Here is a 25,201-nt window from a genome sequence, read left to right as displayed (position 1 = left end):
GTAGAAACGTCAACATTTAGGCAAGTAAGTCTTCATACTGAGGTTTGGTAACAGCCAGCCCGAGGTGAAATCAACCCAGTGACCTCAAAGGGAAAGATTTTTTTCTGAATGACTTTTTCTTTTCAGTTTTCGAAGGACCCGGTGCTGTACTTTTCATTTCACACATCACAAATTTACATCTTCAAAAGCTGCAAAACGTCAACACCTCAGGAGAATGCAGCGCAGACTAATGTGGACGTCTGCTCAGCTCAAGCGGCAGCGAAGGCACAGCTTAGAATCTCCTGGACGAGGCCGTGAGCAGGCTTGAGAGCCCACGACCTGACCTGGGGCCATCTTCCACCTTCAGAGCTTTCTAGAACAGAAAAGCCCAGGCGGCTCGTTCCCCCAAACGAGGCTGCTAGTCAAACCGCAGACTCTCAACAGAGAGTCAACAATGAAGCCCTTGTGTTTCGCCTGAGCGGGCCGGGCCTGGGGGCGCTGGGCTTCCCGCTGCGCCTAACACCTTGCCGGGCCTTCCTCGGCGGCAGCGTCCCGCAGGCATTTCCTGAGCGCCGCTTCGCTGCCTTCTCAACGCGCGCATTCACGGCCAGGCCATTTATCCTGCCTGCCACCTCGGGCTGATGAAAATGTTCCTTTGACTTATGGCTTGAGCACTTCCTCAGAAAGTTGGGGACCCCAAGTGAGTTCCACTCCAAACTTTCTTCATGGAAAGGCTTTCATTGTTTATAGTCTGTGAATTTTGGATGGCGGCCAATGCCGAAGCCAAAAGGAAGGCTTTCTCTGTGGGATTTGCCCGTATCCACCACCATGATAAATATGCGAGGTTATTATCAGTGTATTTGCCTTTATAGCAATGCTTTCTTTGTCTGAGAGGATAGCTGTGTGGTTTTCAGGTTTATGCATTGTCCTCTGCCACTAATTGGCAATTGTGTTTTCTTTTAATTATTGTGAGATTAATATAGCCTCTTTTTGAGCCCTACCACATCACATGGTAAAGAAAATCCAGATGTTTCAAGGATCGAGAAAAACGAGCCTTCTGCCCGCCCTCTCTTCTAACTCCTGGAAGATGAGCCAATTATACTGACTTAGCAGGACAGAAAAGACAAGCTGATCTGTGGGGCAAAGAATTGGTTAGCAAATAATAGAAGAGTTATTTTACTTTGAGGACAGTTGTGTGGATTCTCACTGAGAGAGGTGGCGAAAGCTTTTCTGACGATCTGCTGTGGGTTGCTGTAACTTAGGGGGATACGATGGTGCCCTCTAGGTACCCGGGTGCCATTTAAGGGGGATGGTTAGTGGTGGGCAGGGTTTCTCAAGAGCGACTTTTTGGTTGGGTCCCCGCATCCTAGAGAAGTGTTTTGAAAGCACTCATTACTGGTTTATTATAAAGGATACACCTCAAGAGAAGGCAGACGGAAGAGAGGCGCAGGGCACGGTATTACAGGGGTGGGGCGGGACGGAGCTCCCAGGCAAGCCACTCTCCCAGCACCTCTGCGTGTTCACCAAGGAGGGAGCTAACGAAGTGGTTTTTAACCGTTTTTGTGTCAAGGACCACTTTGGGAATCTGCAAGAACTTACGGTTTACATCATATCCTCACATGCTTATATACACACATTTATACATATGGTTCCATGGAGTTCATTGAACTCCTAAAGACCTGTTCTAAAACATCATGGCCCCCAGGTGAAGAACTCCAGGTCTACAGTCTGGTTGTCAGTCTTGCACTGTGTCAGGATATCAGAAATGAGCATACGCTCATTGTAGCAGAAACACCAGACAGTGACGTACAAAGCGAAAATGAAAGGGTTTATAACTGGCCTGCAGCCACAATGCTTTTATGTCTCCTTCTCTGTATCCACAGACCTGGGAAGCGGAATCATGGAGCCAAATATTGCTCGGAGAGGTAGGTGGCCTGGGGGTAGGCTTTTTTACTGCAGCACTGAGGGAGCTCAGTGATCTGTCTCTCTCTCTCAGGAAAGATCGTCTCTTTAATGACCCTTGATTCAGGGTTTCTCTCCCTTAGATAGTGCTGAGTATATGTGACAACTTGTACTTCTTTCAACTTGGTTTCCTATGCTGGTCAGTCCCCTTGATGGACACACTCTTTCTTTATGTTGTTCCTTTTCCCTGGAGCCCAGGAGCCATGTGGGTCTCTTCCAATTGTAGGGTACCCATAGTCGTAGCTTATAGCTCACAGGCATGGAGGGTCCATGAGAGCAGGGGGTGGATCCAATCCTGGGGTTTCACTGCCTCCAGCAGGCCTAAGAGTTCACAAGAAAACTGGAAGGAGCTCCTGGAAATCTGAGGCAGATTTTTGTGTTCATGCTACAGACCGTATTTCCAGGTACTCTGCTGAAAACCCATCTGTATAACGTGCCCCACTGGCTTCCATATTTGAAGACCCACAGTGGCCTTCAGAATGGCATCGCTAAGCACCAACTTTAGGGTTGGGGTCCATGGCCTCTTGAAACAGTGATATTTGGGGATTCTCTGATATGTAAAGACATCCTCATTGATTCATGTAAGCTAAGCTAGTAGAAGGACACCTCCCTAAGCCAGTATGAAGACTCTCTTGGCTTTTCCTGAACCTTCGTGGGACAGGATTGTTTTGGAATGCAAAGACGCCTGGGAGAATTTGGATAGTAGTGATGCCTGGACATCTGGAAAGATGATAAGCTTCTTGGAATACTTATTACCTCCCTGTCAAAAGTTTGACAGTTGAGCTGAGGCCTAATATTTCTAACAATAAGAGCAAAATGTTGCAAACTAATGACTGGTCCTGGAGAGAAAGGAGTGTCCGTGGTACAGAGCGTTCGTCCCTGGGGCGCTGCCTTGTATTTTCATTCTTTAGACTGGCCTTACACCTCATAAATCTGTCAGTCATTTCAAATAAAATTTCTGTTTGTGTTGGGCAAACCATTTCCAGCATTTTATATGAACTATCTGGCAAGCTGGCGAGACAATGGAGACTGTATTCCACATTGAAATAAGGGGAGAAAATGAGTTTTTATCTTAACTGATCATTTCTTTGCTACCTCTAATGCTGCACACCTATTAAAAAGCTAGTGTCACATTTCCTTCAGTTTGGAGAATTTAAGTTGAATCTTCTCATTTGGGTTGCCATCTGGTGTGCTACTAACAGTCTCAGAGAGTAAGAGGCCATCTGTTAATACTTTTTCCAGGAAGCTTTTTATAGAGCAGTGAAGTGGCAACTCTCAAAAACACATTGTAATGACTTACAAGATCTTGGGTATATGTACAAGTTGAGGCCGATATTTTATTTCTACCAACAGTACTTTCTTCCATTGAGCGGAGACAGAGGAATCAATAAATATGGCATATTTGCATGCAAAATAATGCTTGTTTCTGATATGTGGGGAGCCAGAAGGTTAACAAGTTATTGGCCTTATGGTATTTCAAAAGGAAGATCGTAAATACATACTGAGAAGTAATAATAATGACAATGATGTTGCTGGTCATTTACTGAACACTTGCTGTCTTCTGGCCACTGTGCCAAGAGCTTCACATCCATTGTCTTATTTTCTCCTTACAATAACCCTGAGAAATAGTTACTGTGTGATTTACAGATTAAAAAGAGTTGGTGCTCTGGGGCGCCTGGGTGGTTCAGTCGGTAAAGCCTCCACCCGACTCTCGGTATCGGCTCAGGTCATGATCTCAGGGTCATGAGATGGGGCCCCGCGTTGGGCTCTGTGCTTAGCCGGGAGTCTGCTGGAGATTCTCCCACTCTGCCTCTGCCCCCACTTAAGTGCGCATGCTCGCTTTCTCTCTCTCTCTCTCAAATAAATAAATAAATTTTTTAAAAAAGAATTGGTTCTCAGCGAGGTCAGTGACTGGCCCAGGGCACAGATCTCGTAGTAGGCAGAAGTTGAACACACCGTTGTTATTGTTTTCAGACCCCAAAGCCTGTGCAATAGCTGTTTAAGAGCTGTTCTCTCTCACTGTCCTGTGAAAGACCAGTATCTTTGGTGGTGGTGGTGTTGTTGTGGTGGTGGCGGGTTTTTTTTTCCAGCTGGATACCAGCAACTAAACTTTCTATTACTAGAAATAAAGGTTTAGATAAATTTGATCCAGGACAGCTGATGGTCTGGATTAATAACAGTATGGGTCAGCCTGGGTTAGGTTTTGATATAGTTACAAATAACCCTCAAATCTCAGTGGCTTACCAGACAAACATATTTATTGTCCATGCTACATGCCTGACAGCTCACAGAAATTCCGCTCATTATGATCACTCACACGGCTGGAGCCGCCATCCCGACACAGGCTTCGATGACCACAATGGCGCCAGCCCCGCCTCACTTCCTTGCACATTTCATTGGCTCAGGCAAAAACTTGGCCAACGCAAATGGGAAGATACAAGTTAAATTCTCCAAATGGGTTGAGGAATTTCAATCCTACCACGTGTGTGCCCAGAAGGAGGAACGGGGAAATATTTGGAACTAGCTCTAGTTAACCACGGAAGCATCTTACAGTAGTTGATTGAAAGCCTTCTGATTTCTGGCCCTTTGCTCAGTGAGCATTGCTCAATTTGAGATTACAATAAATGGTCCTAAAACATACCTTTGCCTTGAGTGGGCTACAATATATCCCCATTGCTTTGTTCTTGTTGTTGTTCTAATGTCATTAATTGTTCTCTAGAATCACACGTTGTCTGAACCAGCCTCTCTTCTATTCACTATCGGATTTCTCTTCCGCATCTATATCCTATAAATGCCAGAGGATACTGCTATACACAAATCATCCCAGTATCTTTTTTGTATAATTGAGGTTTACTCCAAAGATGATTTTGAATCATATACAGCTGACCCTTGAACAATGTAAGGGTAAGAGGTGCCAACAGCACCCCTGCTCTTGCACAGTTAAAAATCTGTGTATAACTTGTGACTCCTGCAAGCTTAACTACTAATACTCTACTGTTGACTGGAAGTCTTACCAATAACATAAATGATCGATTAACACATATTTTGTGTTACATGTATTATATATTATAATCTTACAATAAAGCAAGCTGGAGAAAGGAAAGTGTTATTAAGAAAATCATAGGGAAGAGAAAATACATTTGCAGTAGTGTACTTATAAAAAAAAATCCACATACAAGTGAGTGGCGTAGTTCAAGTTCAAACCTGTGTTGTGCAAGGGTCAACTGCAATTGAATTTTCTCTTTCTTTTGTTAGTATCACAGCATTTCAATTTCAAGTATGTTAAAATTTTTGCTCTTAGTATGTTTCCAGTATATTCAAAGTAGACTTTCTTTTTGTATTTGTGGTAAGCTGACGGTAGGAGTATGGATGTCATGACAAAGTTTAAAAGATGACTTGAGAGGTGGTTTGGACAAGGCTCTGTGTTCATCAGGACACAGGGATGAGGCATTTACAGGGACCCTTCTTAGACAAGTCAGCTTGCCTTTGTTAGACAGTATGACTTTTGAAGGACTGGCAACCTAAGGAGTAATATTTAAACTATTTTATTCTGTTTTTGGTATGTTTTTCTTTTACACTTACTGTTTACTTCTTTAAAAAAACCACTTGATTGAGGTCTAGTTGACATACAAAAAAAGCTGTACACGTTTAATGTAAAAAGCTTGATGAGTTTGGAGACAAGTATACACCAGTGAAACCATCACCACAGCCCACGCCATGAACACATCCATTACCTCCAAAAGTTTTCCACTCTCCTCTTTATTATTTCTTATGATATGAACACTTAACGTATGATCTATCCTCTTTGCAAATTTTTAAGTATGCAATCCAGTATTGTTAACTACAGGCCCTGACAGCAGATCTCTAGGACCTATTCATCTTGCAGAACTGAAACTTTATACCCGTTGACTAATAAACTCCCTGTTTCCCCTCCTCCCAGCCCCTGGCAACTGCCATCTACCCAAAGTCCGATGAGTTTGACTATTTTAGATTCCTCATTACAAGTGGTATCATATAGTATTTGTCCTTTTGTGCCTGGCTTCTTTCATTTAGCATAATGTCCTCCAGGTTCATCCATGTTATTACAAATGGTGGGATTTTCTTCTTTTTAAGGGCTGCATAATATTCCACCGCATGTATATATCACTGTTATGGACTGAAAGTCTGTGTCCCCACCAAAAATTCATATTTTGAAACCTTAACTCCTAAAGTGATGGTATCAGAAGGTGAGACCTTGGGGAGCTAATCAGGTCATGAGGGCAGAGCCCTCATGAATGGGGTCTATGCCATTATAAAAGGGACCCCAGAAGTTCTCTTGCTCTCTTTCTGACATGTGAGAATAGGAGTTCACTGTCTGTGACCTGGAAGAGGGCCCTCACCAGAATTCAGCTGTGCTGGCACCCTGATCTCAGACTTCCAGCCCCCAGAACTGTGAGAAATAAATTGTTGTTTAAGCCCCTGCCTGTGGTACTTTGTCAGAGCAGCCCCAGTTGATGAAGACAACCACGTTTTCTTTACCCGTCCATTCATCCAATGATGAACATTTAGGTTGTTTCCATACTTTGGCTATTGAGAATAATGCTGCAATGAACATGGGAGTGCAGATATCTCTTTGAGATTCTGATTTCAGTTCCTTTGGTTAGATACCTAGAAGTGGAATAGCTGGATCATAGGGTAGTTCTATTCAACTTACTGAGGAACCTCCATACTGTTTTCCAGAGTGGCTGTGCCAACTTACATTCCTACCATCAGTATACAATGGTTCCCTTTTTTCCACATCCTCAAAAAGACTTGTTATCTTTTATTTTTTTAATAATAGCCATCATAACGGGTCTGAAGTGACACATCTCACTGTGATTTTGATTTGCATTTCTCTGTGATCAGTGACATTGAGCACCTTTGCATGTACCCCCTGATCACCTGTATGTCTCCTCTGGAGAAATGTCTATTTAAGTCCTTTGCCCAGTTTTTAATTATTTGTTTTTTTGCTATTGAGTTTTAAGGGCTCCTTATATATTTTGGGTATTAACTCTTTATCAAATATATGGATTACAAACATTTTCTCCCATTCTGTAGGTTGAAAATGTTTTTTAATTTTGTTGATCGTTTCCCGTGCGTGCAGAAGCTTTTTAGTTTGAAGTGCTCCCAACTTGTTTAGTTTTGCTTTTGTTGCCTGTGCTTTTGGTTATCATATCCAAGAAATCAGTGCTGAAACCAATGTCAAGAAGCTCTTGCCCTCAGTTCTCTTCTAGGAGTTTTACAGTTTCAGGTCTTATGTTTTAAGTCTTTAAACCATTTTCAGTTTACTTCTGTGTGTGGTATAAGATAAGGGTCTACTTTCACTCTTTTGCACATGGATATTCAGCTTTCCCAACACCATTTATCAAAGACACTATCTGTTCCCCATTGCGTACTCTTGGCACCCCGTGGAACATCAGTTGACTGTATTGATGGGTTTATTTCTGGGCTCTCTATTCTGTTCCATTGGTTTATGTGTCTGTTTTTATGCCAGTATCATACTGTTTTGATTACTGTAGTGTAATACATTATGAAATCAGGAAGTGTGATGCCTCCAGCTTTGTTCTTGCTCAGAATTGTTTTGGCTATGTGGAGTCTTCTGTAGTTCCAAATAAATTTTAGGATTGTTTTTTCCTATTTCTATAAAAGATGTCATTGGGACCTTGATAGGGATTACACTGAATCTGTAGATGGCTTTGGGTTGCATGGCCATTGTAACAATATTAATTCTTCTAATCAATGAACAGGAAATACCTTTCCATCTCTTTGTGTCTGTTTTAATTTTTGTCATCAGTGTCTTATAGTTTTTAGTGTACAGGACTTTCACCTCCTTGGTTAAGTGTATTGTGAAGTATTTTACTATTTTTTGATTATAAAAGTAATACATGTTCATCACTGAAATTTAGGAAAATATAGCAAAAGTGGTAAGAAGGAAAAAGTCACAAATAATTGCTAATGATTCCATTTAAATAAGAATCACTTCAGCATTACAGAAAACGACTTGTATTTCTTTTGGTATGCTCTGCACACCAGGCTTACCCTCCTTTCCCTGTGGTAGCAGTAACTTGTAATATTTCTTCAAGGCGCTTATTGCAATCCATAGTTATATATTTATTTGTATATTTAGATGTTGAATACAATTGCTGCACCAGAACATAAATGCCAGGAGCACAGGTTTGTGTTCTTGTTCACAGTTGTGTCCCCTAGAGTGCTCGCCACATAATCGGTGCCTGATAAATATGTATTGAATAAATGAATTATATATATATACATGCATATATGACTTCAAATCATATAATTGAATTTTCTTCTATTAAAATATCACAGCATTTCAATTCCAACTGTGTTTTAGAATTTTTTGCTTTTAGAAGTTTCCCAATATATTCAAAACAGACTTTCTTGTTACATTTGAAATAAGCCAAATGGTGGAGGTGTTTATATGTTTTAAACATATATATATTTACATTGAGATTACATTTTAGTACTATTTTGTAGCATGCTTTTTCTCACTTTACCCTATATTGTATTTTACTTAACAATATATCGTATTTCATGAGGATTTTTCTTATCATTCTCACATTTTTGTTCGATAATTTTTGATGGCTGCGTGGTATTTTCTTATAGGTAAGTGGACCGAGATTTCTTTACCATGTCCTTAGTGTTGCCTATTTATACTGTTTTCAATATTTTGCTCCTATAAATACCACTGTGCATTATGCATACTTTCTTGGGAACAGTTCTGATATATCCATTGAATAATTGGATGTTCTAGATCAAAGTGAATGAATTTCTTTAAGGCCCCTGTTTTGTTTTGTTTTGTTTTGTTTTGTTTATTAGACAGAGATAGAGACAGCCAGAGAGAGAGGGAACACAAGCAGGGGGAGTGGGAGAGGAAAAGCAGGCTCCTAGCGGAGGAGCCTGATGTGGGGCTCAATCCCATAACACCGGGATCACGCCCTGAGCCGAAGGCAGATGCTTAACCGCTGTGCCACCCAGGCGCCCCTAAGGCCCCTGTTATATTGCCAAAGTGCACTTCAGAAAAGTTGTACTAATTTATATCATCATTCACAATACATTATGGGAGTGTACTTTCCTCTGCATCCTCACCAACCTCACATAATTCTTTTTACTTTTTGCCAATTTCGTAGATGAAAATATATTTTGTTTGCATTTCCTTGCTTACTAGTGAAGTCATACATTCTTTCCCTCCATTCTTCCTTCCCTTTCTCTCTCTCCCCCCCCTTCCTCTCCCTCTCTCTCTTCTTCTCTCTCTCTCCCTCTCTTTCTTTTGCCATTTATAATTTTTCTGTCCATGTCTCTCGCCAATTTTTCCCCCTCTGTTGGGGTCTTTTTTACCGCTTATTTGTAAGAGTTCTTTACATATTAAGGGTATTGACCCTTGTCTGTCACATTTGCCCCTCAAATTTGTCATTTCTCTTTTATTCTTATTTATGGTCATGTTGAAATAAATACATTTAAAACATTTATGTAGTCAAAACTCAGAGTCTTTTTCTTTACAGCGTCTACCTACTTATGCTTAAAGAATTATTCCTTCCCCTGAGATTAAGTATTCGCCTTAATGATGCTCTGCTTATTTTACCCCAACGGTTAAACATTTCACATTTAACTGTTTAAGTCACAGTCATAAGGTATTTATAATGGTGTAGAGGAAGAAAAACAATTTTCCCCCCATCCTTCTAATTTCTTGGCTGACAACCCCTTATACTAAAAGACAGATTCATAGAAGGAAATAAATAATTTTAATTACATGCATGCATGTATGGGAACCCCACAAAGATATGAGACCCAAAAGGTGGCCAGACTATTGAGATTAATATACCATCCTGAGCCATAGAAGAGGCTAGGGGTCTGCAGCTTCAAAGGGATGGGGTAGAGGCAACTCACAGGAAGGTGAGAAGGGAAAATGCTTCGTAAACAAAATTTGCCCTGTCGTGCAAATAAGTCTCTCAGATGAAAAAGGGATCTCTTGGAAAAGCTCTCTTCTAGGTACAGGCCACCTTTCTAATGTAAATTTCCTTTACAAAAGGGTGACTTCTCTATTTTCAGAGTCCCTCCTGTGTCTGCAGTTTCTTAAAATAATTAGCTCAAAAGAACCCTTAGGCCAAGTGGCATAATTGGGGGTGGCATTCTCTGCTACCCCCAATAACATATAGTGCAATATACTGATTCACTCTTTTTTTTCCCTCCTATTTAACTAATTCTACCAGCTCTCCTTACTCATTTGGATTTCACATCCTTTTTACTAAAGTGGAAGTTTCTTCCCAGTATTCTAAAGGTTTTATTGTGAATGGGATTTTCTTTTAACGATGTATTTTCTAACTTGTTATTGCTGGCATACAGAATACCATAAATCCTGTATGTTCACTTTATAACCACCTAAATGAATTATCTGCATAGTTCTTAGAGTTCATCTCTTGCATTCCGAAGTGGAAGGAAAATGTGATGACTTATTTCCTTTATTTTTCTGCTCTGTTATGCATACAGGTATGGATAATTATACAAAAATTGGGATCATACGAAACAGAAAATTTTCATATATATCTCCATTTAAAATAGTGCGAGTATTTCCTCGTTGGCACCCTATTACTTTAAGAGAACCCTAAGTTTAATATTTGCATAAAATTCTACTGTATGAGATACACTATAATTTAAAAAGCTTTTGTTTCTTTAAATTTCCTTCTTAATTTAATGCTTGATTTTGAAATGATTCCAGATTTGCAAAAATTTGCCAACTAGTCCAAAGAATTCTCATATAGCCTTCATCCAGCTTCCTTAAACATTAACATCTATATAATCATAGTACAAGTATCAAAACCAGAAAATTAACATGATATAATATTATTAAAACCAAGGTCTACAGATTGATAAAAACCAAATTGATAAAAACAATTTCATCAATTGTTCCACTAACATCTTTTTTTTTCCCTCCAGCATCCAATCTGGAGCAGACGTGGCTTGTAGTTGTCCTGTTTCCTTTGTATTTTATGAATTGGGGCAGTTCCTTAGGCTTTATTTTTATGGATTCTGATAATTTTGAAAAGAACTGGCCAATTATTTTGTAGGATATTGCTCAATTTTGTCATCTGAGGTTTCCTTGGTGAAATTCAGATTTTGCATTTTTTGGCAAGAACACCACAGAAGTGGTGTTGCGCCCTTCTTAGGGCATCGTGTCGAGAGGTGCCTGATGTTATGTCGCAATCCCAGTGACAGTAACATTGATCATCATTGTTTGCCAGGCATCTTCACTGTGGGGTTACTATTTTTCCCTCAGTAATTAAAAATATCTTATGGTAATATATTTTGAGACTATGTAAATATCCTGTTTCTCATCATACTTTTATCCACTAATTTTAGCATCTGCTGATGATTTTTCTTGACGTAATTATTACTGTGGTGTTTGCCAAATGGTAATTTTCTGTGTCCATCATTCGTTCTAGTTATGACTTGAAAGAGCTTTCCTTTCCTTCTAATTTATTTATTCATTATGTATTCATCTCAGTGCGGACTCATGGATATTTATTTTATCCTTGGGGTTATACTCCAATACAACTTTATTTTGTTGCTCAAGTCATTTCGACTTTAGCCATTGAGCGCTCTTTCAGGTTGCCTCCTGAATCCCACTGGCATGTTCCCATCCTTTCATTCTTTGAGCATTTTCTGTTTCTGCTACTACAAGATGCTCCAGGCTTGTCTTGTACATTTGCTGCCCCAGTCCATTTCTCCAAAGAGAATGGTATTTAGAAATCAAGATCTGGGCACTAGGTGTGCTCATTGCCTCTAGGTCCTCTCAATGGCTAGAGCTAGGAAATATACATGTATATACACAGTTACACACACATATGCTTTCAGATGTATATTATATGGCCTGCTAAAGAAATATCTTTATAATCATACTTTATTAAGAATAGTTATTAGGGGAGTTCCTGGCTGACTCAGTTGGTGGAGCGTGCCGACTCTTGATGTCCTGGTCATGAGTTTGAGCCCCACATGGGGTGAGTAGATTACTTAAAAATAAAACCTTTAAAAGAAAAAAGAAAAGTTATTAGGCACTCATGTATATGGATTTTAAAAGTTGCCTTTCTGACACCTATCGAGATGGTCATATAGCTTTAATTCTGATGTGGTGAATACTAGTCATAGGTTTTTCTGATAATCAAACACCTATGTATGCCTACAAGAAAACCTGCCCAGTCTTAGTAAACTAGTATGTATTATCTTCAGGAATTGCTTTGCTAATATTTTATTGAGAATCTATGCTTCTGTATTCACAAATTAGATAGGTTTATTAGTTCTTGGTTTTGGTGCTTTGTCAGGTTTGGATATCAGAGTTAAGGTGGCTGTATTAGTTTCCTGTGGCTGCTGTCTCAAGTAATCCCAAACTGGGTGCCTGAAACAATAGAAATGTATTCTTTGGCAATCCAGAAGGCCAGAGGTCTGAAATGAAGCCATGGGCAAGGCTGGTTCCTTCTGGCCTCTCTCCTGCCTTCTCGTGCTTGTCAGCAACCCTTGGTGTTTCTTGACTTGTAGCTGCATCTCCCCATACTCTGCCCCCGTCTTCACATAGCCTTCTCCTGTGTGTCTCTCCATGTCCTTTCCTCTTCTCATAAGGACACCAGGCATTGGGTTTAGGACTCACCCTAAATCCAGAATGATTCCATCTTGAGATCGTTAACTAATTACAAATGCAAAGACTCTAATTCCCAGTAAGATCACTGTCCGAGGTTCCAGGTGGACATGAATGGGGGGGGCACTAGTCAACCCACTAGAGTGGCTCAGTCAAATTAAGTGGATAAAACTTTATTTTATTTTACTTTATTGCTTATAGTTTAGAACGAGAGTTTTCTTTCAGTCATGGTAAACTCAAACCTGAGTGTGAGGTCTTTACATAGCACATTTCTGACTTTAAATTCACTGCTGCTTAGGTACCATATTCTAGTTTTTGCTCTTCCTTTATCGTTTAGGCTACTGAGGGCTGCAACCATCTTTCTAGCTTTTCCCTTGGCTAATTGAGTTTTGTCATATATAAATCTATAAATCACATGTAATCGTATAATTCAAAAGTGTTTATATGTTAATCTGTGCAGCAGGGTATGTTTGTGATATAGATAGATGCGGTTATAAATATTGGCATCTGGCAATAAGCTGACATCTGGTGTGTAGTACTAACTTTTTATTAATTGATTTATGTTCATAATTGGCTTATGCATACTACATAAATATCACTCTCATTTTTGTTTAAAAAATTAACCTTACATTTGTGATGGCTTTAAGAGGGTTTAAACAGCTCTAATCAGCTCTCACCATTTTCAAGAGCTGCTATTTTCACTATATGCCAGAGAAAGGCACCTCAACTTTCAGTCCTGATACCGTCCCCAGAGGGACCATTCAAACTTGTAAGATGAGTTGAATTTCAATGGGCACATAAGTCTTCCACCAGACCTAGGGAATAACCTGAAGAATGTCAAGAAGATCAAAGAGGGGGAGTTTGGCAAGCTCTGCAAGGAGCATGTGTGACAGAGGGGGAAATGGGGAGGTAGTCAGTGGACCCAGGCCAACTTGGGGGGTGGCCACTCTGTGAAGGGTTTGCAGGAGGGGCGTATAAGCCCCTGCCCTCTCTTGCAGAGACCGCTTGAATGTTCTAAATCTTTTCTGCCTTCGGTGTGGTCTGTATCCAGCCTTGTTAGCAATGCTGGTGACCCCACCCCATCACCCCAGAAATTATGTCCCAGTTTGTAGCCTTGAGCTCAGGAGACTATAGGAGACAGCAAGGAAATAGAGGAGAGAACCCTGTGACTCCTGGAGGCTCATCTGGCTGGGAAGGGAATTTAATTCAACCTACCTTAAATCCTTCCAAACAGAAGAGAACCAGTCAAGATGGGGAAACTGAGTCATGCACCTTCTTTGACCATTCCTGCTCCCCTTTTTAAAAGAAATACATGGTACGTGCTCGGTGTATGCTTGATGATCAAACAGCTCTGGATCTCCTCCACGGTACCTAGCACAAAGCTGCACACAGTAATCGCCGGCCACCACTTTCCTTAGCAACCCGCCGGGTGTCTCCCCGAGTTATCTCACATAATCCTCACAACAAAAGCAGAAGACCCCAACCTCAGAAGCTACCGTGAGGCTCCAGGGATAGAATCCGTGTAAACCACTTACTATAGTGAGGAGCCATGACGAGGCTAATTTTATAGATGAGGAAGTGGAGGCCCAGAAAGGTTAACAGACAACTCGCCCGAAGTCTTACAGTTGGGAAATCCGAGCGCTGGGATCCCAGCCTGACTTTATCAGGCTCAAAGCCCGTGCTCTCCCCAGCGTCCTATGGTAGAGGGAGATGGCTCAGCCTGTATGGAATAAAGAGACTCTTTAAAGGCTCTCTGCCCCGGGAGCACATTAAGCGGCTTATTTGGCTGCGCTGTTTTGCTAATTAATTTGGTACTTGCTTAAAAGCAATACGAAATGATTGTGGTGAAGTTTTAGCGTTTCCAGAGGAGAGGTCGTTTACATCTGGCGCAGCGGCGCCAGCGAGGGAGAGGAAAAGAGATGGAGGAGAAAGGAGGCAGAGGCCTTCGCTGTATTGCCACGTGCCTGGTTTTCAAATTAGACATTCCACAGTCTTCCATCAGGGTGGTTCGGTATGTCCGTCTAGGCTGTTTTCCACTGCTTGGAAAAGACACAAAAGCTTTTGTTCATCATGAAAGAATTTTCTCGTTCCCACCTACAGTAATTGCCAAGAACGAAATGTGTTACAGTCATTCTGGAGAAGAATGATTGCCTTTCTTTGCCTAATGCCACGTAGGAGATTCAGGGCCAGCTTGAGCCGTTGCAGAGGCCCCAGCTTCCGGCGGGGGCAGCGCTGCTGTGGTTTAAGAGTTTCCTTTGAGCTCAGTTCTCTCTGGGGAGGGTCCGGGGGCTCCAGCCACCATAAGGAACTGTGTGCTTTTGAACAGGGCCATACACCTCCCTTGCTTTTCAGATGCGAAATCCGAAACCCACGTAGAAGGGATTTGCTCCACGGCCGGCACACCCCCAGCTAGTGGTAGAGTCGGGACTTGAACCCAGACCTCCTCACGTCAGTGGGAAAACTGAATGGAATCCGACCTCACCGAGGAATGTTGAAGGATGCAGCTGATCATATATCATATGTGCTAGATAAACTGTCAGGGGAAAGGGCAGGAGGACCCGATAAAGAACTGGGAAGAACAAAACGTCAAAGTAAGCCTGATAATTATGGAAAAGAGTAGGTTAGAGTAACTACGGTCAAGGTCACTACTGATGCAAATTGAATATCTGCCGCTTGCCAGATGTGGGATGATGCAACACAGCCGTAGTTTTAATTCCATGTAAATAGAGCTGAAATCCTACAGCCTTCGGAGCCACTCGCCAGCTCCAGAGCGCGTGCATTCAGGGTATTCACTCCTCTCAACAGTACAATCGGCTCGTTCTATACCTAGGAAGCCGTGGCCTCCTTTGGGTCTCAACTTTTTTTTTTTTCTTTTCCTCTGACACGTCCAGGCCAGCGCATTGCCCTGCAGATAGCCTTTTCAATAATTGCCTGTTTTCTGTTAAGGACCTACGAGATTTTTCAGGTAATGCAGGAGGGGTCCCACAGAAAGAAAACCTAACCAAACACATCTTGCCCCACTTTCCCAGCCCCTAGTGTTCCCTCAGGCTTGTCATCTGTGAGTTGGGAATAATATTTCTGGTTTTTCGGGTGCCTACCATCCCTTGCTGGATACTGAGGAGTCCCCTCTCACGCAAGAGTTTTTGGATGTTGGGACAAATGACACATAGGCGCCCACGTGTGTTGTGGTAGGCCGAAAAAACAGCTCCTCGAGACATCAGGTGCTCCCTACCCCCTGGAACCTGTGTTGCCTTATTGGAAGAAAAGGTCTTTGGAGACATGGGAAGTGAAAGATCTTGAGATGAGGACATTATCCTGGATTATCTGGGTGGGCTCTCAGTGCAGTCCCGTGTATCCTTATAAGAGGGACAGAGAGAAGGTGACAGGAAGATGGACCAGAGAGGGACGTGAAGGTGCTAGTTTTGAGGGTTGGAGAGATGTGTCCACCAGCCCAGGAATGCCAGCAACCACTAGAGATGGAAAGGGGCTAAGAACAGATTGCTCCCTGGAGGCTCGAGAGGCAAGGTGGTCCTGCTGACACCTTAACATCAGACAATTTCAGACAAGTGAAACTGACTCCGGAATCGAGACTCCAACTGCGAGAACAGCCATTTCTGTTGCTTACACCACTGCATTTCTGTACTTTGTTAGAGCAGTTGATTACTCACATGATAACCCGCACAAGGATTCCCCAAGGAGAAGGGCTCAGGTTCCCTTTTGCGGGGAACAGCAGCTTTGGGTGCTTGCTGTTATGAGGGTTGGAGCTGGGGTGGGGGTTCGTGCATGGACGCGGGGCCGTTCGTGGTTGGAAATTCCCAGAGGTGCCTAGGGACAGAGCACCTGGCTGGCGCAGCTATGGGGCAAAAGGGAAAAGAGGAGGGATGGGGCTTGAAAGCTCTCAGCTGCCCAAAATCAAAATGCAGTTAGAAGCTTCATTTCCAATGACCGTAGAATTGTGTGTTGAGTTAAAACGGTAAAGCCTTTGGAACAGGGCTCAGCACAAAAGAATTGCTAATAAATATTACCCATTATTACTTTTTACCATTTTATTTTTAAACATTTTTATGTATTTATTTATTTATTATTATTATGTTCAGTCAGCCACTGTATAGTACATCATTAGTTTTTGATGCAGTGTTCAATGGTTCATTAGTTACATATAACACCCAGTGCTCATCACCACACGTGCCCTTCTTAATACCCATCACCCTTTTACCCCCTCCTCTCTGAAACTCTCAGTTCGTTTCCCGGGGTCCATAGTTTCTCATGGTTCATCTCCCTCTCTGATTTCTCCCCCTTCAGATTTCCCTCCCTTCCCCTATGATCCTCTGTGCTATTGCTTATGTTCCACATACGAGTGAAACCATATGATAATTGTCTTTCTCTGCTTGACTTACTTCACTTAGCATAATCCCCTCCAGTTCCATCCACGTTGATGCAAATGTTGGGTATTCATCCTTTCTGATGGCTGAGTAATATTCCATTGTATATATGGACCACATCTTCTTTATCCACTCATCTGTTGAAGGGCATCTCGGCTCCTTCCAAAGTTTGGCTCTTGCGGACATTGCTGCTAAATCACTTCTCTTTTCAGTTTCCCAAGCCACTATTGGAGTCTTCACGAGTCTGGTTCTGAAACTCCCCTTTCCTGCTGCACTTCCTCTCCAGGGTGATTGCATCAATCCCTATGTCTTTTAGTGATACTCAAATCGACCCCTGCCACGGACCTGTCCCCAAGCTCCAGCCTGCAAGATCCAATTCCCTACTCACCATCTCTCCACGGAGCCCTGACAGGTATCTCAGGCTCCACAGGTCTCCTAAACTGACCCCATGGTCTTTCCCTGCAAACCACCTGCTCTCTAGGCATCCCACCTGATGCAGTCACACTGCCACCCTTCCTGTTGTTACCCATGGTGCCTCGCAACCACGCCAACCATCCCCAAGCTCGGCTGATTCCATCTCCTCTCCATCCCCACCAGCTACTTCATTTCAAGTTCCTTAAAGTGCACCGGGCCTGGAAACTCCATCCGAAGTCCCCAAGGAGACCTGCACACCAACTCCACATCTCAGTATCAGTGCTCTGGGCTGTATTTTAGAATCACTTGGCTTTTTTTTTTTTTTAATTATTAGGCCCTGCCCCAAAGGTGGTCAGAATCTCTAGGGTGGGGCTTAGACAGCAGAAACTTTTAAATCTTAGGTGATTCCAAAATGCAGCCAAGGTGGAGGACCGCTGTGTCGGACTTGCGGTGAGAAGCGGGACCCTGCTGCCAGAGCAAATAAACAGAGGAGATGATGGACCTTGGCGCTGGGTTAGTACCACATGGTTTCCCAGCAGCCAGCTCTTCTGGCTGTGGTGGCCCAACAGTAAACAAACACCCTTTCTCTTGTCTTTTTTTTTTTTTAAGGTTTGACAGTATTTTTTTAAATTTTTTAAAATTGTGGTTAAAAAACACAAAACATCAAATTTGCCATCAATCATTTTTAAGTGTATAGTTCATTAGTATTAGCAATATCATAGTGTTGTACAACACATTTCTAGAATGTTTCATCTTGCACAATTGAAACCCTACACCCATCAAATTCCCCCTTCTACCCTCCCCACATCCCCTGGAAACCACCATTCTACCTTCTGTCTCTATGATTCTGACTACTGTAAGTACATCCCAGAAGTAGAATCACACAGTACTTACCTTTTTGTGCCTGGCTTATTTCACTGAGCACAATGTCCTCAGGGTTCATCCATGTTGTAGCATGGTTCAGAATTTCCTTCCTTTGAAAGGCCAAGTAATATTCCATTGTAGGTATACTGACTGCCAACCAGTTGTCCAAAGTAGTTGTAACACTTTACACTCCCTCCAGCAGAATGTGAAGGTTATAGTTGCCATGGAGATATTCTCAAGGGGGTTAAAGTCAGTGAGTTTTCTATGGTGAGTATAAAATATTCTGTTTGGATTTAATGAGTAAGTAAATTCTGGATGATCTTGGGGACACGACATAAGTGACTTGTGTTACCTTGTCTGCTTCAGCACTGGTTTTGGTGATTGTGATGAATAGAAATGGCAGTGTTTCTCAGTCTTGAGACCATGGGATATATTCTCAAGAGTCCACAAATATATTCTTGGGGTCTTCATATTTTCATGTTTGAAAATCACCATTTGTTTGATTTAATCCTAACAACCACCTTATAACATAGGTACTATTAACCCTGTTTGACAGATGAGGAAACAGAGTCAGAAAGGAGAAATGATTCACCTAAGGTCACACAGATTGTGAGTGGGGTAGTCAAGACTCAGAAGCAGGTCTGATTGCAAAGCACTTTTTGATTATATAGCACTAACTAGTAAACTACCTTCATGAGGGCGGTTCTTATTCATCATTTTTTAAAATAGCTTTATTGAGATATAATTCATATACCATACAATTCACCTATTTATAGTGTACACTCATTGCCTTAGTGTGTTCACAGAGTCCCGCAGCCTTCACAGCAATCAACTGTAGCATATTTTCATGACGACCAAAAGAAGCTCTACATCCCATAGTTATCACCTTCCAATCTCCCTATTCCCTGATGAGCCTTAAGCAGCCACTAATAGCTTTTGTGCTTATAGATTTGCGTATTGGGGATATTTCATATAAATGGAATCATTTAATATATGGTGCTTTGCAACTGGTTTCTTTACTTAGCATAATGTTTTCAAGGTTCATGCACGTTGTAGCATGTATTAGGATTCCCTTTATGTCATGGCCCGATAATATTCCACTGTATGGATAGACCACATTTCTTTATCCATTCACCAGCTGATGGGCATTTGAGTTGTTTCCACCTTTTGACTATTGTGAATAATGCTGCTGTGAACATTTCTGTACAAGTTTTTGTGTGGATGCAGTTTTCATTTCTCATGGATACATGCCTAGGAGTGGAATTCCAGGGTCAGGTGGTAAGTCTATGTTTAGCTTTTTGGGGACTGTCAGACTGTTTTTCCAACCACTGCACCATTTTACACTCCCACAGGTAGGGTACGAGGGTTCCAATTCTCTACAACCTCACTAATACATGTTATTATATTACTTTTTAATATTTTCTATCTTAGTGGGTGTGAAGTGATATCTTATTTTGGTTTTGATTTGCATTTCTCTGATGGCTAATAAGGCTGAATATCTTTTTATATGCTTATGGACCATTTGTATATCTTCTTTGGAGAAGTGACTTTCAGGTCTTTTGACCTCTTTAAATTGGGTTGTCTTTTTATTGTAGAGTTGAAAGAGTTCTTTTACATATTCTGGATAAATTTCCCTTACAGATATATGATGTACAAAATTTTTCTCCTGTTCTGTGCATCTCTTTCTTTCTTTCTTTCTTTCTTTCTTTCTTTCTTTCTTTCTTTCTTTCTTCTTTCTTTCTTTCTTTCCTTTTTCTTTTTGAGAGAGAGAGAGAACACATATGGGGGAGAAGGGCAGAGGTAGAGGGAGAGAGAGAGAATCTCAAGCAGACTCCACACTCAGTCTGGAGCCTGACACAGGACTTGATCTCACATCCCTGAGATCATGATGTGAGTCTAAATCAAGAGTTGGATGCTTAACTGACTGAGCCCCCCTGGTGCCCCAGTGCCTCTTCATTTTCATGATGAGGCCTGTTGAGTCACAGGGTTTTAATTCTGATGTCAATTTATCAAATTTTTCTTCTGTTGCCTGGGCCTTTGGTGTCATACCTAAGAAACTACTGCCTAATCAAGGGTCATGAAGATTATTGCCTTCTAAGAGCTTAATAGTTTTGGCTCTTACATTTAGGTCTATGATCCATTTAGAGTTAATGTGAGTATATGTTGTGAAGTAGGGGTCCAAATTCATTCTTTTGTGTGTGGATATCCAGTTGTCAAAGCACCATGTGTTGAAATAACTATTGTCTCCCATTGAATGTTCTTGGCACTTTTCTCAAAAACAAATGTATCTCTAGATATGTGGGCTTATTTCTGAATTCTCACTTTTATTTCATTGATCTGTGGGTCTATCTTTAGGCCAGTACCACACTGTTTTGATTGCTGATAAAGGCGGTAATTTCATACTAAAGAGTAGAAAACTGAGGAGATCTACAAAGGCACTAGGAAAAAAAGATGGGTGGGATGGGGAAGTTTCCTGGTAGTAGCCAAGAAGTGAATGGTCTTCAAGGTGCATAAGAGAAAACTGTTGAAAAGAAGTGGGGTGATGAGCATCTCCATAGAAAAATATAGTCACACTATCTTGGAAGCATTTTAGGTAAGACTTCCAAAATATTAGGCAATGCTGAAAGATGGGAGAGAACAGAATGAAACAAGGAATGAGAGTGGCTGTAGGGCAGGGCTTGGAGGAAACTCCGTCTGAGTGCACAGATGATGAGAAAGGATGGCAGCCCAGTTCAGGAAAGCTCTCGAAGGGGTTGTTGAGAAAATGCCCACTCACTCCAATCAGAGCATCCTGGTTTACCCAGCACCCCCACCCCCCAAGGAGGAGCCAGGAGTGGTGCTTTGTGATGTCTAAGCTCCCACCCACCTGCGCATTTCCCCTAAGGGCTGGGGCAAGTGCCTCGCTGAACAAAGCCAAAGGGCATGGCTCCTCATTGTACTGGTAAGGGGTGTTTTACAGTCTAGTCAGGAGCTCTGGAGAAGACCACTGGGAGGCTTCAACATGATTAAAGTTACCAGGAAGCCAGAGAAAGCTGGCACAGTTATGGAACAACCAACCCTAAGCACAAAACAATTAACCTCAAGCTCAAAAAGAAAGAAGAGGAAGAACCGCTCTCGACCCAGACCCATATGTAGTGACAAGGTGAGACCACCTCACTCAAGTTCCTCCTCTTCTTTCCCATTGATTCCCCTCCCCCAAGACTCCCACCCTTTCTCTGCCTGGCATAAAGCCCCTCATTAGCCTTTGCCCCTTCTCATGAATCCTGCCTATCCATTCAGTCCCCCATCTTCTTCCTCCAACCCATTGCCCTTCTGGAATCACCCTGTTTGCCCTTCCAGGTGAAGAAGATGCAGAGGGGAATGAAAAGACTGCTTCATGGAAGTTCAAGAAAAAAATCCTCTCGTTCTAGTACAAGAATTCCAAGAAAGGTGAAGAGAGTGAAAAAAGCCAAGAAATTTCGGCCTTTAGCAAAGTTGAATAGTAGCCTAAGTCCAAAGCACTAAGGCCTGGCCTGAAAGACCCTACAACGGCAATCCTACAAGATACGACACCATCCTGGAGCAGAGATGGCAGTGATTAAAATGAAATCAACAACTTTTGAGAAGCCCCTTATTCCAGGAGGTGTGTGTGTGTGTGTGTGTGTGTGTGTGCACGTGTGTGTGCAGGTTCTCTGGTCATGAAGAACAAGGGAAAGAAAGTTTTTCCATTCCTAACATTTAACCCACAGGCAAGGAGGAAAAAGTGCTTGAGGTGTGTGTGTGTGTGTGTGTGTGTGTGTGTGTGTGTATGTGTGTGAGAGGTAGAAAGAGACAACATCAGTGTTTAGATTGCCAGAACCTGAATGGGGAGAGGTGTGATGTGTGTTGGGTGAAAGGGTCACCCCCTAATAAAAGTAGACAAAGAAACTACCTTTAGGCCACCTACTTTATAGCAGCGTTTGCTTTCCCCCATACTATGCAGGAAACAACTAAATGCCCTCAGAAGAACCCTAAATGCATCCTAATAAAAGTTATTGACAGCACTCCCAAGGACTAAAATAATGGTGTTTAGATGCCACAAACCCAACACAAATGAGGCCCCTTTTTTTGCTAAGAATATTTAGGATGAAGCAGTGTCCTATCAGGTTAAGGAAGCCTTTGACCAATCATTAGCTGACCCTTAAGCTAAAAAATAAAAGATACTTTAGTGATTACACACAACAAAGAATATAGACTTTACAGAATTAGTTCAGGAAAGTCACCAAACCACCAAAACAACAACATATCCCAATAAGTAGATATCCACATACAATGAAGGAAATTTGACCCCCCCTCATACCATATATAAAAAATAAATCAAAGACCTAAATATAAGAGCTAAAACTATTTAACTCTTAGAAGAAAACATAGATGTAGATCTTCATGACCTTGGACTAGGCAATGGTTTCTTATATATGATACCGAAAGTATAAGCAACCAAAGAAAAAATAGATAAATTAGATGTCATCATGATTAAAATCTCTGGTGCATTGTAATTAAAATCTTTGGAGAAAATACTTGCAAGTCATATATCTGATAAGGATCTAGTATTCAGAATATATAAATAACTCGTTAAACTCAATTAAAAAACCCAGAGAAGTCAATTAAGAAATGGGTAAAGGATTTGAATAGATATTTCTCCAAAAAGATACAAAAAGGACAGTGAACTCATGAAAAGATGTTCAATATCACTAGGCATCAGGGAAATGAAAATTGAAACCGCAGTTAGGTACCATTTCTAGACATTTCTGAACACAATTAGACACCCACTAGGATGGCTGTAACTTTTTAAAAATGGATAATAACAACTGCTGGTGAAGATATAGAGAAATAGGAACCCTCACTCATTTTGCTCTTTGTAATGTAAATTGGTGCAGCCAAGGTGAAAACTGTTTGGCCTTTCCTTAAAATGTTACACATAGAGTGGTTATATGACCCAGCAAATCCAGTCTTAAGTATCTAACCGAGAGAACGGAAAATATATGGCCACACAAAGACTTGTACACAAGTGTTCATAGCGGCATTAGTCATAATAGTCCAAAAATAAAAACAACCTGGACATCCATCAATTGAAGAACAAATAAGCAAAATGTGATCTCTCCATACAATGGAATATTATTCAGCCATTAAAAGCAGTGATGTATTCATACATGTGACAACATGGATGACCCTTGAAGACATGATACTAAGTGAAAGAAGCCAGACACAAAAGACCACCTGTTATATGAGTTCATTCATATTATATGTCCAGAAAAGGGAATCCTACAGAGGCAGAAAGTAGATTAGCGTTGCTTAGAACTGGAGTGGGGAGGAATGAGAGAGGGTGGAGGGGACGGCAGCTAAAGGGTACAGGGTTTCTTTTTGAGGTGATGAAAATGTTTTAAACCAACTGGGGTGATGGTTGCCTGAATCTGAATATGTTAAAAACCATTGAATTGTCCATTTTAAATAGGTGAATTTTAGGGTCTGTGAATTGTATCTCAAGAAAGCTGTTAAAAAATCAACAGGAACCCTCAGTTTGTTTCCTATATGGTTGCTGGAGGGGAGGTGGGTGGGGGGATGGGGTAACTGGGTGATGGGCATTAAGGAGGGCGCGTGATGTAATGAGCACTGGGTGTTATATGCAACTGATGAATCACTAAACTCTACCTCTGAAATTAATAATACACACTATATGTTAATTAATTGAATTTAAATAAAATAAATTGAATTAAAATAAAATAAAATAAAGTACACACTATATGTTAATTAATTGAATTTAAATAAAATAAATTGAATTTAAATAAAATAAAGTATCAACAGGAAAAAGTCTCCTAAAGTGCACTCTATAGATTTAGAGTCTTGTGCGAAGGTTCTGGTATGACTAGACTGACAGTCCCACTGGACTGTTTCCAGTGGGGAAAGAAGATATTTCCAACAAAGAAATTGGGGTGCTATTACCAAAAGATGGAGCGATGGGTGCTTAAATCCCTCCCAAGAATTATAACTTTCCTTGCAATAACATCCTCACCTATTACCATGGACTGCCAGGCCCTAGATGACCCATTACCGCCTGCCTCTCCAATGTCATCTTCTATGGCTCTTTCTTTTCCTCCTTCTCATTGCTGTTCCTCAGACAACCTAAGCTTGTTCCCGCTTCAGGGCATTTTTATCAGTTGTTTCCTCTGCCTGCAATGCTTTCCCTCTAGGTCTTTGCAAGGCTTCCTCCTTCTCGTCATTCAGTTCTCAGCTCAAAGGCTATCTTGAGAGGTGTTTCCTCCGACTCCCCTCCCTCCAGTTGCTACTTTGTCTTCATAGTCATCTGTCATTATTTGATGATATTTCTATTATGTTTCTGTGTTTACTTCTGTCTACCCTTCTCCCTTGATGGAATGTAAGTCTCATGAGATCAGGGACCATGTTTGTTCCATCCGTCACAAGAGTCCCAACATCTAGCATGGGGTTTAGCACATGGTAGAATCTTGGGAAGAGTTTGTTAAATGTGTAAGTAATAAAAAACCCCAAATCTACTGAAATGAACTTTCTACACCATACACTATCACCCTTTTTGGACATGGGCAATGGAAAGGAAGATGGGTGGTGAACAGAACCCTGAGGAGAGGAAAAATTAGGACGCTCGGAGCTTGGTCATAATTGTTGTATGGAGTGAGAGTACCAGGATTTCCTGAAATCTGTAAAGCATAGAAATTGGTGCTCTGAATGGGACCTAGACAGCCGTTCTCTGGGCTGCTGTGGCCCACCACCTTCTCTCCCTCATTATTTTCACGCTATCAGGGACCATCCTCCGTCTCTGTCTCCCTGAGGTCCTGGCAGCTCTCTGTTTCTTTGCTCCTGAAAGCACCATTCACCTAACTGGGCATGGGTCAACTCCAGTTCCCGCCCCCCTTCAAAATCTTTGCAGCTTGTGTTGCCGAGTACC

At 41.6% G+C, this 25,201-nt stretch overlaps 1 long non-coding RNA gene across 1 annotated transcript in view; it reads left to right on the top strand.

Moving 5' to 3' along the window:
* The first annotated feature begins 1,808 nt into the window (after nucleotides 1-1,808).
* Nucleotides 1,809-25,201, top strand: part of LOC117797353 — a 47,052-nt gene continuing 23,659 nt past the window's right edge. Inside the window, exon 1 of the long non-coding RNA XR_004622280.1 lies at nucleotides 1,809-1,904. This is a non-coding gene — a long non-coding RNA (uncharacterized LOC117797353). The remainder of the gene's footprint in view (nucleotides 1,905-25,201) is intronic.

Source organism: Ailuropoda melanoleuca, chromosome X (assembly GCF_002007445.2).
Source record: "Ailuropoda melanoleuca isolate Jingjing chromosome X, ASM200744v2, whole genome shotgun sequence".
NCBI lineage: Eukaryota > Metazoa > Chordata > Mammalia > Carnivora > Ursidae > Ailuropoda > Ailuropoda melanoleuca.
This window is presented reverse-complemented; position numbering and strand designations above follow the sequence as displayed.